The sequence below is a fragment of the Bombus fervidus genome, chromosome 4 (assembly GCF_041682495.2).
Source record: "Bombus fervidus isolate BK054 chromosome 4, iyBomFerv1, whole genome shotgun sequence".
Lineage (NCBI taxonomy): Eukaryota > Metazoa > Arthropoda > Insecta > Hymenoptera > Apidae > Bombus > Bombus fervidus.
Window position 1 is genome coordinate 16015198 of NC_091520.1, and position 15935 is coordinate 16031132.

General features: G+C 42.8%; 1 protein-coding gene and 1 long non-coding RNA gene across 4 annotated transcripts in view; one reads left to right on the forward strand and one right to left on the reverse strand.

The window, feature by feature from the left end:
* Positions 1–15935, reverse strand: part of LOC139986523 (uncharacterized) — a 107532-nt gene that overhangs the window by 75818 nt on the left and 15779 nt on the right. Inside the window, exon 2 of one of the 2 annotated variants that reach the window (XR_011799663.1) lies at positions 9697–9915. This is a non-coding gene — a long non-coding RNA (uncharacterized lncRNA). Of the gene's footprint in view, positions 1–9681; positions 9916–15935 lie in introns of both variants that reach the window. The other variant, XR_011799662.1, reaches the window with a different exon arrangement.
* The window catches only part of LOC139986507 (uncharacterized), a 131566-nt gene that overhangs the window by 38005 nt on the left and 77626 nt on the right, over positions 1–15935 (forward strand). Inside the window, exon 2 of one of the 2 annotated variants that reach the window (XM_072001893.1) lies at positions 4933–4992. The exons of the other annotated variant lie outside the window; for it this stretch is intronic. The gene's annotated coding sequence lies outside the window, so the exon portion shown is untranslated. The remainder of the gene's footprint in view (positions 1–4932; positions 4993–15935) is intronic. 2 annotated transcript variants of the gene reach the window in all.

Sequence of the window (15935 nt, forward strand, 5' to 3'; positions counted from 1 at the left end):
CATTTCAACTGTTAATTCGCAGTCATTCGTTATCGCGCAGCGTTGAAAAAGCGTAATCCAAGCTGAGAAGAAGATCTCGACGGAGTCGCTCAAAAGCTTAAGCTTTTATTTGCCCCCCGGTCATTTATTAACACGTTTCCTCATCTCGTAGCAATGATTAAACACTGTTTTCAAGCATTAATATTTATACGAACCCATTGGTTTTCGCCGTTACTGCTATTTCATCGTGACAGCCAAGCCAATAAATCCAGGATGTGGCAACGCGCGTTCATCATGCTCTCGTATCTCTGCCATATTGCGCGCAATTCATCGCGTATACAGCTACCTTTTTCGCCTAAATAGCGAGCGATCTAAACAACACCCACGTCTCTCTCTCTAAACTTTCGTTCAGATCGCTCAGGTTGCTCGTTCAATTCGCGTCGTTTCGCCTTAAATAACTTGGTTTCCAGCGAACGCACCTACGAAGTTGCCAAACAAATACAATTCCCGTCGCGATTCGCTTCAGGTTTTTAATCAAATTTATAATCGATGGTTTCTATTCGAATTTAGTACATTTATAATACTGCGAATTCCAAGTTGCAAAAATTTTATAATAATTAGATTAGTCAGTAAGATAAGATTCAAACAACAAAGCAATGCAAGAAATGCAACAAAGCATGAATTTACATAAATATCCTCGCTCTATTTATATTCAAAGGATTTACAAAGTGTAAAACACGTACGTCGGTGCTTTCCTCTCGTTTATCCATCAATTTCAAGCGACAAAAAATCGATGTATAGTCGAACGTGGCAAACGTGCGATTATATATTGAAAATGTATTTAGTCGAAGTAAACGACCGAGTCCGCGATGATAATTTATTGGCTGAATGATTCAGCGACCTTCGTGCAGTCGATACTCGCAACGAGCGTTCCACGATGATGGCGGACACGATTTTCTGGAAATTTTACTAATGGAATGGATAAAGCTAGCAGGTTGCTTTTCATCGTGGTCGTAACAGCGTTTCTTAGACTGCGATATAATTCACTTGTTCGTTACAGCTTATAGATTCTGGCGTTTAAATACTTTCTGCCCGTTTGCACGTGCATCTCTATATAATTATGTAAAATACGTTGACAGAGGGAATGCAGATTTATCGTATACTCGGGAAACGTAAAACTTTGCCGAACCAGGCTGTGCAAAGGTCTCCTATAAACTGTAACCTCTTGAAGAGAGAGAACGTGTTCGTTTCAAGAAAGAGATGTTCGCAAAACCGAGTACATGACGTGATTTCGTATAATCGAAGGCGTAGAAAATATATGCCTGAAATACGAATCAAGAGAACGCCTGATATATCCACCAAGTTTCTTTAATTGAAACGAATACCATGTACTAAACATTTCCTTACTCGTGTTCGTCGCAAGTAGAATCTTGCGTGCGATCTGCGTGTTACAATGCATACACGATCTACGGTCCAGTTGCGACAAATTTTTCATCGAGATACTCCTTTTACCAAAATGTTCCACTATTTCGAGTACAAACGTAAATTTCAAAAAGCCTGTATTTTCGGAAAGCATGGCGGTGCTCGCACGACTGCTATTGGGTCGGCAACCGAGCTATCGCGGATTTTGTCATTAGGTGATGACAAAATCCGCAATCGCTTAATTGCCGACCTAACATATGCGTATTCGCGGTTCGCTCAGTTTCTTCCGGCGGATCGTCGCGAGTAAAATGGCCGCCGTACACAATCGTCGACAGAGCGGCGAAGATAATCTCACAGATATAAAAATTACGATTCACGTTGCTTTAAATTTCCTGCTGAGCTCGGTAATATTCCATGGCATTGTGTACGTGCAGGAAATATTCGTCAGTTGGCGCGAGAACGCAAGAATTCACGATGCAGAGGTCGACTCGATCGCCTCTGGCCAGCGTCTACCCGCAGAAACACGAGACTCTCGGAGCCACGTTTTATTTATACGTTGCCCTACGACCCGGTGTTTCGACAGCGATGGCAAAAAGTGTTAACGCCTGCCCAGCCGAGCGAAATCGAGACACGTCGAGCCGCTGTTTAACGAACAATCGACATCGTTTTATGCTCGTCGATGGAGTTGTCCGACGGTCTAATCAACGATCTATCGCGCAAAGGTGGGCGCGCGTAATCGATTAAGATAGCAGCGACTAATTGAGTTATCATAACGGAGAGACAGCCGACACGAGGCGAGCTGGAGCGAACGAAGAAGACGGGTAGAAGAACGGCGTGCGTCCGCGGATGGAAAAGAATTGGAAGGCGAATTAATCAGAGAATCGAGGATCGTGTGGTGGGACTCGAGTTCGTGATCCCGAGAGCGTTCCTTGCCCTCGAGACAGAAATTCAGGTATTTCTACCTAGGCGCGTGGAAATTATTCAGAGACGCGCGAACGCGCTCAGAATTTCTCCGCTCGAGTGGAACACATCGATAATTTATATGTGACGCTTGCTGGAGTACGGTCTCGAAGGTGAAGCGTAATTTAGATCCGCGCACGGTTTTCGTCGGATAGAACGAATCGGCGAGAATCGGTAACGAATGTAACGTATCGATTTTGTAGATTCGTTTGTGACGATCGATCGCGATGCGATTAAAAGCGACGTAGATGGCTGAAACGAAGGAAATCGATCGTTCGACAGGACGGTCATTTTAGACAAAGTTTACCTATTTATTTAGTTTCCTATTTAGACGAATGATATTTGGTATTTTGTACTTTGTATTAATAGTATCTTGATCGTTACACCGGCCACTATTCCTCCGTTGGATTGGCGCGTTCAAGCGCAAGAAATCGACCACTTCCCTCTTACGAGCCGGTGCTTTTTGCGGTCGGTCATTAACTGCATAGTGGCGGGTTTTCGATGCGCGCAAGGGAAAGTCTCGCTTCGAGGAATCCCGGGAGCGGTACGTTGAAATCGTAAATCGAAGAAGAAGTCTCGGAACAGTCCGCGAATGCGACTTTCTCGCTCGCTACCACCTCCTATTTTGGAGCTAGTCGCCAGTGTTTGTCTATCTCGCGGACGCTTCCAATTCTCGCTTTTCCTTCGTCGATTTCGTTCGTCCAATGATCGGTGATCTAGTTCCAGAGTAACGAGATGCAAGGACGAAACGTGCAACGTGACTTTTTTTCCTGCCGCGTCCACAGCCAACTTTACAACCAATTACGACCCGACTGTTCAGCCTAATTATATAACGCCGACTTTCTGATCGTTCTTGCGAATGACCGAACCCAACGATTTCTATGGTTGCTTCGAGTTGCCGCGCTACGGTCTCCCGTGCAAGTTTCGAGTTAGGCGAGACGATAACCCGACGTTCCTCGGATTTGAGAAACGAAGGTTAAAGAATTGGATTTGGCGAGCTATCAAATTGAAATTTAACTTGACGTTCGTTTCTTGTATATCATAGATCTCGTATGTGATAAAAAATCGATATCGACGGAATATCTGTGGTAAAAATAGAACAATTATACGGTGTATTATAAATATATACGTATATAAAAATCGACATACAGGTTGCTTTGGATCGCATATAACCGAACGGAGATCGTTTTCCAACGTCTTGGGTCACCGGTAAAAAGTCGTAAAGAGAAAAACGTCTTCGTTTCGTCAGAGACCTAAACGGCCTGATTCCGTGACCACGTGAAGACGTTTTAACGCGTTGGCTCGTTAGCACGTTGACCCGCGGTACATATAACAGTAAGTTATGTTAATTCCATTTGGAATACCACCGATCATCAACTAAATCGCATCAAATGGATGTTAGGTTTAAACGTTAAAACACGTGACTAAGTTGAAATTCATAAAACGTGATTTACACCGCTATGATTTTCAGTCTGCCATATTTCTCATCCTAAATTTATCATCTGTCCGTACGAGTACGCTTCTCATTGTTCCTTCCACGTTCCCTAAAAAACACGTGATATTTCTCAATAGGTGCTAATATATAATGTTTGCCTGGAACTAATAGCCCGTGAAATTAAAAGCAACGCCGACGTTAGGCAATCTGGCGATCAACCTGCCGTCACGATTGTCAAATTTGATTATCGAGCCTGACGCAATCAATTTATTGGTTGACCGCCTTCTGCCGCGTACGAGACACGGCATAATTCATTCACCACCCCCGTTAATTACGCAACAGCTTTCGTTCGACGCACTAATTCATAGCCGCGAGCTCGATACAACACGGCCGGCTTCGTTGATCATCGTTAAGTGGTACCAGACACGTTTCATTGCCTCTTTAACAACGTTATCTCGATATACGACGCGGATAAGATCGTTCGATGTTGTGCACTTAGGAGACAAATCTGTCGATCGAAAATTCATTTTTTTGCCGCGTTACCGACGAAATATGGAAGGAAAATAACTGACGTTTCGTAATCGACGAATGACATTTGCCGTGATTAATATTCGCATTTGCCTCGATAAAGGAATTGACGATTCTCACGTGCGCGTGTTCTGCTTCGTAGAGTCAGCAAAATCGTACCATTCGTTTCCGGATTTCTTTACACTCAAGAATGGTCCATGCATGATCGTACCAATCGTACAAATTCATGTACCTACGAACGCAATTAAGAGGAGATGATTCTTATACTCGTTGAATATTTTAAACGGCGCTCCGAGGTGAATGTCTTTTCGTATTTCTGGATATCACGTTTATTCCGTAGATTTTTGCATACTTAAGTTCTCCGCGGTCTATTTACGAACGAAAGAAAACTGATTCTAAAAGAAACTGAGTCTAGGAAAAACTTGTAAACGATCGTCATAAGTGTTCATATAACGCGCGGTAAGAATTAAAATTATGTTTGATTATTAGGATTATTCGAAAGAATAAAGTTTCATATATGGCAGTAACTTGAATTTAGTTTTAATCTCGCATGATTTAAATCGCGTTATCATTTCAAAACGTAAAAATGATGTTCGTTCTGATTTTAGGAGATACCGAGCACGGTTACCAAGATGAATTGAAGAATCTGCGATTCATGGTGCTTCAAGGTATTTGTCTTGCTCTTTAAGACGCCCGAAATAGCTTGTTTGTACTGTTATTTCGTAAAATAGTCTCGTATCATTGGTCGAATCACTTCCTTATTGACTTTCGCGGGGAATTTTGTGACACAATAAATCTTGACAAAATATATCTTGCTTCGCTCGTAAAATATTTCTCTCGTCGTATCATCTACCACTTGGAATTGAATTTCCGCAAGTTGTTGCAAATGTTCTTCTTCAAATACGTCGCGTTCTCGTCGTTAATTCTACGACGCGCAATTCTACGTAGAAAATTCTACGTTTCGTTGGACAAATATTTGGAAAACGAACATCCGACTACCGTAATTTGCGGAAAAGCTAATTTTAGCCCGAAGATTATAAACTCAAGTTTAAAACGAATACCCATACCTCTGGTCCAGACTGTAGGAATTCTCGGTCGTCAGACTTCCACGGAAACGTGCCTTGAATTTCATCACGTATCTCGCCGCGGCGAACGTAATCGTTAAATAGGCCGTTATAAGAAAAAAAAAAAAAAAAAAATGTAATAAAATGTGGAGGTAATCAATTGCACGCAACACTCGTGTTCACGCACGCGTAGTAGGTATAAACGTGAATCCACGTAATGAGAGAAGAAAGCGTGGGCTGATGTTTTACCCTGTGGCGTTATTTGATTAAACCCACGCGAGTCAATTAAAGATACATAGCGAAGTTTCGACAACCTTGCGCCGTTGTAGGCTAGTCGGGAAACCTACGTACATACCTAAATGCGTGTCGACTGTTAACTGAAAGAGCGTGACAAATGCAAGGCATAATACGCGAGTCGTGATCCAAATTGCAAAAATAGCTGAATATATTTTCTACGATTTTCTCTGTCAACGTACTTGCTTTTACATCTTGTAACTTTTCCGATCTACTTGAATTTCTTCGCGAGTTTTCGTAAGGTGGAAGAGCAACGATTAAACGTCGGAATATTTGTCTTGGTTTGATAATCGTCGGCTAATTACGAAGGACCTAAACTTAGAAAAACATCGAGCATTACCAACGATATTGGTCAAAATTGTAAATATAATATCGTAATAATCAATTTTTATTAGATACGCGCCTATCGATGGTCGAAAGATTTCCAAATAATAATCAAGACGAAAAGAAACAACTAACCGTCGAATTGCTTTCATCGTACAATGTATAGGTTGAAGTATTTACCATTGAAATCTCCTGGTAAGCGCGATCGTCTCGGAGACTTCAACGCCCGAACGAGACACGAGGCGGCAGTACATACACACACGTATGTATAACACTCGTTGAAAGTAGTTACTCATTTGTCTGAATATATCGATTATGAAATATTGAGGATCGAGTTGCGTGGAAGAAATCGTTCGCAAGACAAAATGGTGAATTCAAACAGCGGTTTGCTCACGATGGCACGCAACTTGTCACGACCTATACCATGCGCATGCAGACGGTAGAAACTAGAAACGCCTCCTCGCGTTAACTCATTACCTGTTTTTGTCTTTTCCGTCTAATTCCCTGCAGCAAAGTTCGATCCGCTTAAACGGTTAATAAATATTTATCAAGTACGTCGCGATAAATCGGACGGCAGAGAGCAGAAGGATGTATGCTAACGTTGGTGTAGGAAATGCATTTAAAACGGTAATCGTTTACGCGGAATCACGGCGAAAAATCCGCCGATAGGTTGCGGAAAAAAGCCACGGCTTACTCATCGAAAGGATTCATGCTAGTTACTAGCGATGGCACCGAGCTCGATACGTACTCGTAAATCCGAATCAGCTGCGCTACCAGAGATTTCGTTTCGCGATTGTTGGCAACGATTACAGGTAAAGCGGTCGTAAAGTACTTAGGTTCGAATCTGATTAAAGATACGTCGGCTTGTTGCTTTTCTCGAGATACTTGCGAAAGGCTGTGGAACCTTAGCGGGCGATTGTTGGAAACTGCGTGCGACGTGCTCGAGACCGTCGCTACTAATTACCATCGCTCTGCCGGAGGTAAATGATTATTAAAACGCTCGTAAAATCGGCTCACCGGTGTGTATTTCTGCGTTTCAGTAAACACGGTTTACGAGCGGCCAGCCGATTTTGCTGCACGCTCGCCATATTAGAATCTCGAAGCTTTTTGTTCGTGCTGCCGCGGATTTTAATTATGCCACCTCTGCCGTTCTTCTGCGTTTAAGAGGCAATAAACGTCCGGCCGTTTAGATGGTAAAAACGATTGAAATATCTTTGCGTTCGTCTTCGCCGATTCGATTCGATAAACGAGACGAATTGCAACAGAGAGCGGGGGAAAAAGTGGCGACGGTGTATTTTGTTGGGAATTGGGTTGACCGAAGCGTTGACTCGGATCCTTGTTGCGTATCTTCTTGCATGCGTTGTAACAAGTCGTTCGATTTTACCGCCGACGTCGTCTCGAGATTCGCGACTTTTATAAATATTTGGTGTTATTTATCGAACGACTCGTGTACGGTGTACCGCGCGCGTCTTTCCAGAAAAACGGCGCCGAAATGAAATTTTCCTTTCGATCCGGCCGTATTTCCAGTGTCCACGACGACTTTCTTTCGTGGCACGCGAATATCGAAAGAGAGTTCCCGGTGGCCGGTGCTCGTGCGCTCGCGTCTGACCCAGATTTTTCTTTTTGCCCGCTCGGCTAGATTGCCGATAATGATTAAATCGCCGCGCTAGTTTCGCGGAACGGTCAGCGGCCACGGAGAGACAGCCTATCCTTTGCAACCGGGTCTCTATCCACTTATACACACGTAACTTAACGATTGTTACACGGACGTACGGAAACCCATGTGGAAACGGTTACGTGCACGATCAGGCCATAATGGTGTGCATACGCTGCTGCCGTTGCTGCTGCTCAAAGGTCTTAAGACACCTCTTATTTCGAACGCTTACCGTACACGAGTTTTATATTCGCGTCGTCGTACGTGTCATGTGGAAGATTTTGAAATTCTATTGGCACTGTAATTGGATTGACGGCGAATTAAAGGGGAATTAAAGGGGAAGCTGGAGGATTAATCGCGAGGATTAATCGCGAGTATTAATCGCGAGGATTAGTCGTGAGCAGGGAAAATGCGAGGCTTTATGAAATCGCGGTTAGGCGAATCGGTTTTCAACGATACAGATATTGCCGATCGTTGCTCGTTCCCGTTCGGGGTTTCTCAATCGCCGGCACGCGAAATTTCTTGCCTGACACGAATTTATCTCCTCGTGCTTGCAGCCCATTTATATCCGTCGCGCGGGCTTGTTGCTGCAAAAATGTAAGATCTCCGATTGCGAGCACGCCGCCGACTCTAACGATATCAAATATTAACGGATCCCTTTAACGTCCGCGAGACGCGTTACTTCTATTTTGAAATCGCTAACCAATTCTTCTATCGGTCCCTAATTATTTGCCGATTAAACAGATTCGCGTAGCATCGACGAGAGGAAAAGTGGAAGCTGATTTAGACGAATCACCCGCTTCGTGACGAAAGCGAAAGAGAAAGAATATTTGAAGGAGCAAATTAATTTACGAGAGAAGCGAGAGGAGAGGAATATCGAAGACGACAGAAGGTAATTGTTTTTGAACGTCGACGAAATAAAATATCGTTCTATTTACGGAGTTGACTGGCATGGCTTCCGAGCGGTTCGTGACGTTAAACGAAATATCAAACGTGTTTAGGGTATTTCGAAAATGAAAGCTAAAGTATCTTCGTTCGAAGCACTGTTACGACACGTTGCTGTAAATTCAGCGACTAAAAGTAGAGAGTTCCTTTTTACAATCAACGAGACTACTCGACCCACTTAACTTGGTTCCAATTTAAAAACCAAAAGCAAAAAAGTACCTTGAGACTCCTTGTTCGATCCAGCGTGAAAAAATTGTACAACAAATGCCACAATCCGAAGCTACGAAATTCTTTCGTGTCGGATGAAAGTGACCCACTTAATTTTCACTTAACGTTGCGGCAACGCGTAAGCCTGAATCTAAAGGACACCTTGATTCTCTTCTCGATCCACCACCAAAATGCAGACCACCAACGAACATCGCAACCTCGTAGCACCCTTCTCCCATCGACGTAACATCGAAACTCGTGTAAACCATTAATCTCCATTTAACTGATCTATAACGTACAAGCGTGCCATTAAAGCGGCCTCGCAATTCCCTGAAAGATAATCTACGCACGGCGAGGTCGTGCATTCGCGGAATTAATCCGTACAACTATCCGAGCACGATCCAACGCGCGACTCCGGCCAACAAAGAGGCAACGGCTCGGTTCGCGTATCGCGTCATATTAAATACAAATCACGAATTTCTCGCGGAAGCACGAACAAGAGAGACGCGAGGAAAGAAAAAGAGATCCTTAACTACTAAAGAACGAAGCCGGTAGTTCGGTGGCTGTGTGCCAAGCCCTCGACGACGATGGAGTCAAGAGAGCCGGTTGAGGCAACCGCGATATCCAGCCACGGCTCTTTGCAACCGCGCCAGCCTCTAAGCCAGCTCATGACAGCTTCGGGCGATGTAGGCGTACGGATAGCTTTCGTCTCTGTTGCTCACGTTGGCGATGGTTGCGCAAGCAGGCAAGCAACGGGAGAGCCAGCCGGCGACGACGACGTCGCCATCGTCGACGGTGGTACGTGCTCGTTTCGTTTCGTTTCGTTTCGTTTCTGTCGGTTGGCCACGGTAAATAGGCTAAAAGCATACCTGACTGGTATGTACCTGACACCGAGGCCGCGTTCGGTTGCAATAAAGTCGATGCTCTCTTTCCCTTTCTTCGCCTCCCACTCACTCTCTAACGCTCTTTACCACCCTGTCTGCTTGGCTGGCTGGCTGGTTGGTTACCTCGTGATCCTAACGGATCGATCGTTCTGTCTTCGATCGCCTGGATTCCTGGTGCTGATTGTTCTCGTAATACACCATGTATCAGAGGTAAGTTTCCTGAAAATATCATTTTTTATATTGCCTGCCTTCGATCGTATTCCGGATTCCTAGCGTTGAATCCAGACGCGAAGATATAATAGCAGACTGATAATTCTTATATCGACGCTATTTATTTATTTGTTATAATTCATCCTGACTGATTAGTTGCTCGGTTAGCTGGATCCTTGGCGTTCTTTCACATGCACACGAGGTACGAGAGCCAAGTTTCGTAAGATACATTAATTAAAAGTTTCGCGTGACTACGATTGATTTAGCGATACCGCCTAATTCGATCTGATTCAACTTTCAACAAATATTAATTCCGGGGTTAAGAGTAATTGTTTGCGTCCAAATTTCACCGGATATAGACAAAAGCCAAAGTTATTCTCCAGTTATACCTTTCTTTCTTTATTTCTTTTTTCTTTTTCGCTTTATGTATAACGAAGTTTCGACCGATCGACGAGAGCTCGGAAGGACGAGCACGCTTCGTACGTCGGTGTTCCGTTTTCTTCGTCGCAGGTGTATTCGATGGGGTCGATAGAAGAGATAACAACGAGAGTCGGGACGTATGAAGCCGTCTCGCTTGCACGCGGCGCTTTTACCGACCGATCGTTTCAACAGCGGCTGTCGGATTCGTTTAACGCAGAGAATCAATTGGAAGGATGAAGTTTAAACACTGACAAGCCACTGCCGCGTTGCGTGTACGACGTGTGCATTGTACGACTGCCTGTTCATATCGCGTATTTATGGATTTGACGTGTTCTATGATTTTCTGACCGACTACTTAGCCTTTAAACGCTTTATCGTATCGACCTTATACGACTCGTATTTTCCACTTGATGCATGTACCTCGGTACACGATCGTATACCCACATAGTTTTAATAGCGTTGCTTGTAGAAATTGATGATATTACGACCTAATGTTTCAGTCGCGATACATTAATCGTAGTATGTACGTAAAAAAATTAGTTTTTCACAATAACTTATAAATACTCATCGCACTTTATCCATGACATGCTTATTATCAGCAATTTGTATACATCGAAAATCTCGTTCTACGATTAATTATACACACAAGTGTACTATTTGATCGACGTAAAAGGTAATTCAGTTGGCAAACGAATATAGCGCAACCTAAACTTGCAACCATGTATCCTTCGTCGTTGTAACTCGATGTCGATCTAATATTGATAACACGGAGCAAGTTAGGTTTATGTCGAACGTAATTCGATTACCGCAATAGTTTTGCAACGCGTTTGTCCGATATAATTTCAATATCGAAAGAAAAGTTGTCCAAATTTCTCGCTTGATATCGTTAAGCGTCGATGTACGAGTAGATCGACTAATAAAAGCACGGTTTTATTCACGAAAGAAGGAAAAGCTGATGGTCCAATAGCGTTGAAAATATAGGCGATACATCGCGGATTAATTAATCAAGAAAGACAGAAAGATTTGATTTCTCGAAGATATTAATAGATATATATATATATATATATAGATTTGTACCGTTTTGGAATTCACCATACAAACACTTGAGTCGATAAAAATGACTGTTATCATTCCATAATCCAAGTTTATGCGTTCCCGTTCGAAGCGTAGGCGGTTATAAATCTCGGTGCGAAATCTATGCTCAGTGATATTTACATCCCGAGTAGTGTCTTTCCAGTCGCTGTCTTAATCTACTGGAATCGGAAAACATATTTTACTTGCTAATGCTTATAATTAGTATCGCCGAGGAATTTTCGATAATAGCACAGCGCGAACTCGTACGATTAAAGCTTTATTATCGTACCTTGAAATCTATTATAGGTGTAAATGTCAGCTATTTTTGTCAGATGGATTTATTTTTTTTCTTTTTTTTTTGTTTTTTCTTTTTCTTTTTTTTTTTTTTTGGTTGTCGAAGAAACTGCCGAGATACGTACGTAACTTGTTTCGACGGTGATGTGAATAATTCCTATGAAAGTACAAGTTAAGTCGACGAGACAGTGGATGCAAATAATCTTAGTATTTTCTTAGTTTCTTACCACGCTTTATCTCGTAATCGGTTATGTCGTTACGTTTTACCGGCCTTGTTCTTCATATATCTTCCGTCTTGCATCTTACAATTTATACCTCGCTACCGTTTTCCTATACACCTATACTTAACAACTTCGCAACATCTTGCACTTTATTACAAATAATAAAGCGGCAGAGAAATGGCTATTTGTCAAAAACTAATTCTAATTCCATCGTACGTTGCGTATTATCATTACTATTATTATATATGTATATGTGTATATATATATATATATATATCTTGGGCTTAAATTATTGAAAATAGCGCTCGAGTAATTACGGTCCGCAGTGCATACATAACGCTATGGTAAAACGAACATTATGATTCACAAGGCAAGGGGCAATATCGTCAGGTCTCACATACTTTCCACCTAGTCCTGCCAACTGGACGCAATAAACGAACTAAAAGCACCGGTCGAGACATGAAATATGTACCTGACACTGAGACCGCATTCTATTTCATTTCACACTCGCTCTCACGTTTTGCCCTATAACACGGTTGATTTAATAATTGTACCCGTTCGCGGTTGAAAGGGATCTCACTTATTGGCTCGCTCTAAAAATCTGCTCTGGAATATAATTGGTGCCGAGACTACAAAAGGCAACTTGTCGCTAGCCGCATTGATCGTTTCATTGATTGCGTTTCGAATTAACCCTTTCATGACTGATCCGTATATGGATTTCAGGACGGCACGCAAACTGTAACGCCAACCGACCGGAGATATGAAAAAAGGTTAACAGAAAATGATAGTCGTAGAACGATTCGAGGTCTTGTTTTTATATCCATCGTTTCTTGCACACACCCTTATTTCGTAAAGAAACGCTTTACCAATCAGCCTCTGTTTATTCGTTTTCATAGCATCGAATTTCTCACAGTCGGACGAATTTGTATCGTTAAATGACACGAGACTCGATTAACGTAACATACGGATGCCGCGATAAACGCGATGGCACGTAAACGTTTTTCATGATTGGTGTAGATTGTGGGAAAAGATTTTGTTTCAGTTATTTCTACGTATATACACAGGTTGCAGGAAAATATGAATTTTTTCCTCTGGAAACAGATACTTCGCTTTGAAAGCGACCGCTGAAATCCATCTTTCTCGTCCTATTTATACATCTACACGAGCATTAGAACGTTCCCTTCGGCTCTCTAGATTTATTTCTGTGTATTTATTTCTTTGCTGCTTTTATTCCTCTTAATCGAGATTAAATCGATTTAGCCGAATTGAGCAACTCCGGTTATTTGCCCGCGGAGGAGGATTCGATTTTATTGAATGTAATTGACGAGATCCAGCGATGTTTCGCGGTGGCAAAAAAAGGGGACGTTTATTTCGCGGAACAAGCGGATCGCTTGCACGGATTGCCACAGTTTCTTCGCCAGGTACCGACCGATTGTCCAGAGGCGAGTAAATACGAAATGGCGAAACGAGGCGAGTTTCGTCAGGCGTCCCGCGATCGATCGGCACCGGCGGCGCTCCACCACGGACAAAGAAAAATGCATTACTGTGGGAACAATTCAGCGAACGAGCAATCGTTACCCTACATAGCATAGCGTTAGCGTTCGCTATTGTGTATTCGTTTTACGCGCTCGTTTCGCGGCTCCATTTATTAACTCATTACCGGCGTGCAAAGCTTCGTTAAACCGATTTCGCAAATCATCTCTACGTTTTTCCACTTCTTTTTGTTTTATCATAGAAACCCGGACGAGACGACCTTTTTCTTTTTTTGTGGCCTCGATCTTTCTTCACAGTCTATCGTTGTACAGTAAGCGGGACGACGAAAGGATTCAAGTTGACGCGTGTGCATATAATAATCGTATTATATCGATGGTAGACGGTAGTGGTTACGTTAAACATTTTTTAATCGTGTTTAATAACTATCTGACGCGAGGAGTCTTTAACACGTTCGCGATGGAGACGATGGAAAACAACGCGATACGAGTGGATCGACGAGGCAGAGGCGACGACGCAAAATGTGTATCATATTCTCGGCGAAATCGTTGGTAATGATAATAGGCGGCACGGAATTTCCTCGACGGAGCAAGAAATCGTAGGGAAAAACGTTACTTCCGTGTGAAATAAAACGAAGGTCGTAAATCACAGGGAAAAAACACTTGGTGTAAAAAAAGACTTTTAACGAAAATAACTATGCGAAATGATTATGTATGGATAATTGAAACTGCACATGCACGTGTATATCGATAGCGTAACACGTCGAACGTGTCAATATCATTAGCGGTTTCATGGATTAACCGCGAATAATCGTGTCGTTATTTTAATCGTATATTTCTTTTCGTTCTGTGAAAAAAACAGGCGTTAGATCGCTTGTGTCTGATTCAAACGCGTTCGATTTGCGTATCACGCGACGAGCGTTAAACTCGTCGCGTCTAGTCGACGCGGATCGGCAAAGTATCGTCGTTTCGCGATCAACTGTTGTTTCCTCGCTTCGATATACGTACGAGATGTTTTACCTCTGCGTTGTTCAAATTCTTAATCTTAAAATAGCCGTTGCACGCACAACCGCTGCGAGAAGTATCGGCACGTGATACTATTCATCGACGAAGCGTTTTTCTTTCTATCGGATTTCGCGTTTCATTTTCGTCAAAATTTTGTAGTTGTACAAAAGCGCCAGAAAATGATGCGAAATCCGATACGATTGGACTGGATCGATCAGCGTATAAGCGCTACAATAAAGACAAACGGTGTGCCAATATTTTCCCTAGCCACTGTATCTTCGTTGTACCGTAACTCTAAGACCCTCGTCGTAATTAATTCCGTAGCGTGCGTTTATTCCTCCTGAATTTATTACTTAAAATTCCAAATTCTGCGCTAGCAGCTGTATTATCTGCGCGTTTCTCGCACGAGAATTTCCATACGTAACAAGGATCCGCAACGCTTTCGATCGCGTTCCCGTAACGCTGCGTAAGATATCGCACGAGCGCGCGTTAATTATTCCGAACGCGCGTTTCCCGGCAAGTATCGTTAACCGGTGACTGGTGAAAAATGCCGTTGGTAGACGTAACAGCGTAAACAGCGGTGGAACGCAACGATATTTATGGGCCGGCGATGCTATCGTCGATCTATTCTCACGTGGAAAGCACCGAAAGAAATCGGCAGTCGTTCGAACCGAACGGGACCGGAGAGAAAGTAAAGGCCGAGGACTTGCTAGGAGATCGTGCTGCCTTCGAGATAATGGTTAATCACGATTATTAGGCTTAATGAATGGGCCCACGGTTCGACCGCCCCAGTCCACCAAAGCCGCCGCCTCTTTAACCAGCCCGTTTGACCGTTAATCGTCTAATTGAGAGCGAATTACCGTGCAGTTGGCGCGAACTCTTCGATTTTTAAAAGCGTACGATTTACGTACGAAGCGGTCGCGAATTATCTTTAAAGAGAAGTTTCGTTTGTTCGGACAAAGATTAACCGGTTAACCGTTTTCGACTAGCGTACTCGTCGTGCGTAAAAAGTAGTTACAATTCGCTGTTTAAATCGCAATTTACTAGTCGCGGTAGATTGCTGTAATAGAATTAAAGAAACAAAACGGTCGCTTCGTTGCAGATTAATTTTATTATTTTAACAGTCACATATACCACGTGTCTGACGAATATAATACTCGTCGTCGCTTAGTTTTTGCCACACGTTTTAGATACACGCTTTTGAAAGAGGTGGCGACAGCTGACTGATTTAAAGAGCTGGTCGGACTAAATCTAAGACGTCGCGGTTCTTTGTCGCGGACCGTACGAACGTCAAATGACAAATTTTCGAAACGAGGAAAACTATAAAAGAGGTTTCTAACGTTGCTTCAAAATTCATTCGTCATGAATTATTCACACGTCCATTCACGTGTTAAAAATTGGTGGTTTTGTACACGAAAGTCATACATTATGTAAAAAGAAGAGGAGGCGAACAAAGAAGTACACCAATATGTGAAAATGTGTGCTATGCAGCATGTACGATAAACATTTGCATATAATGGACAGT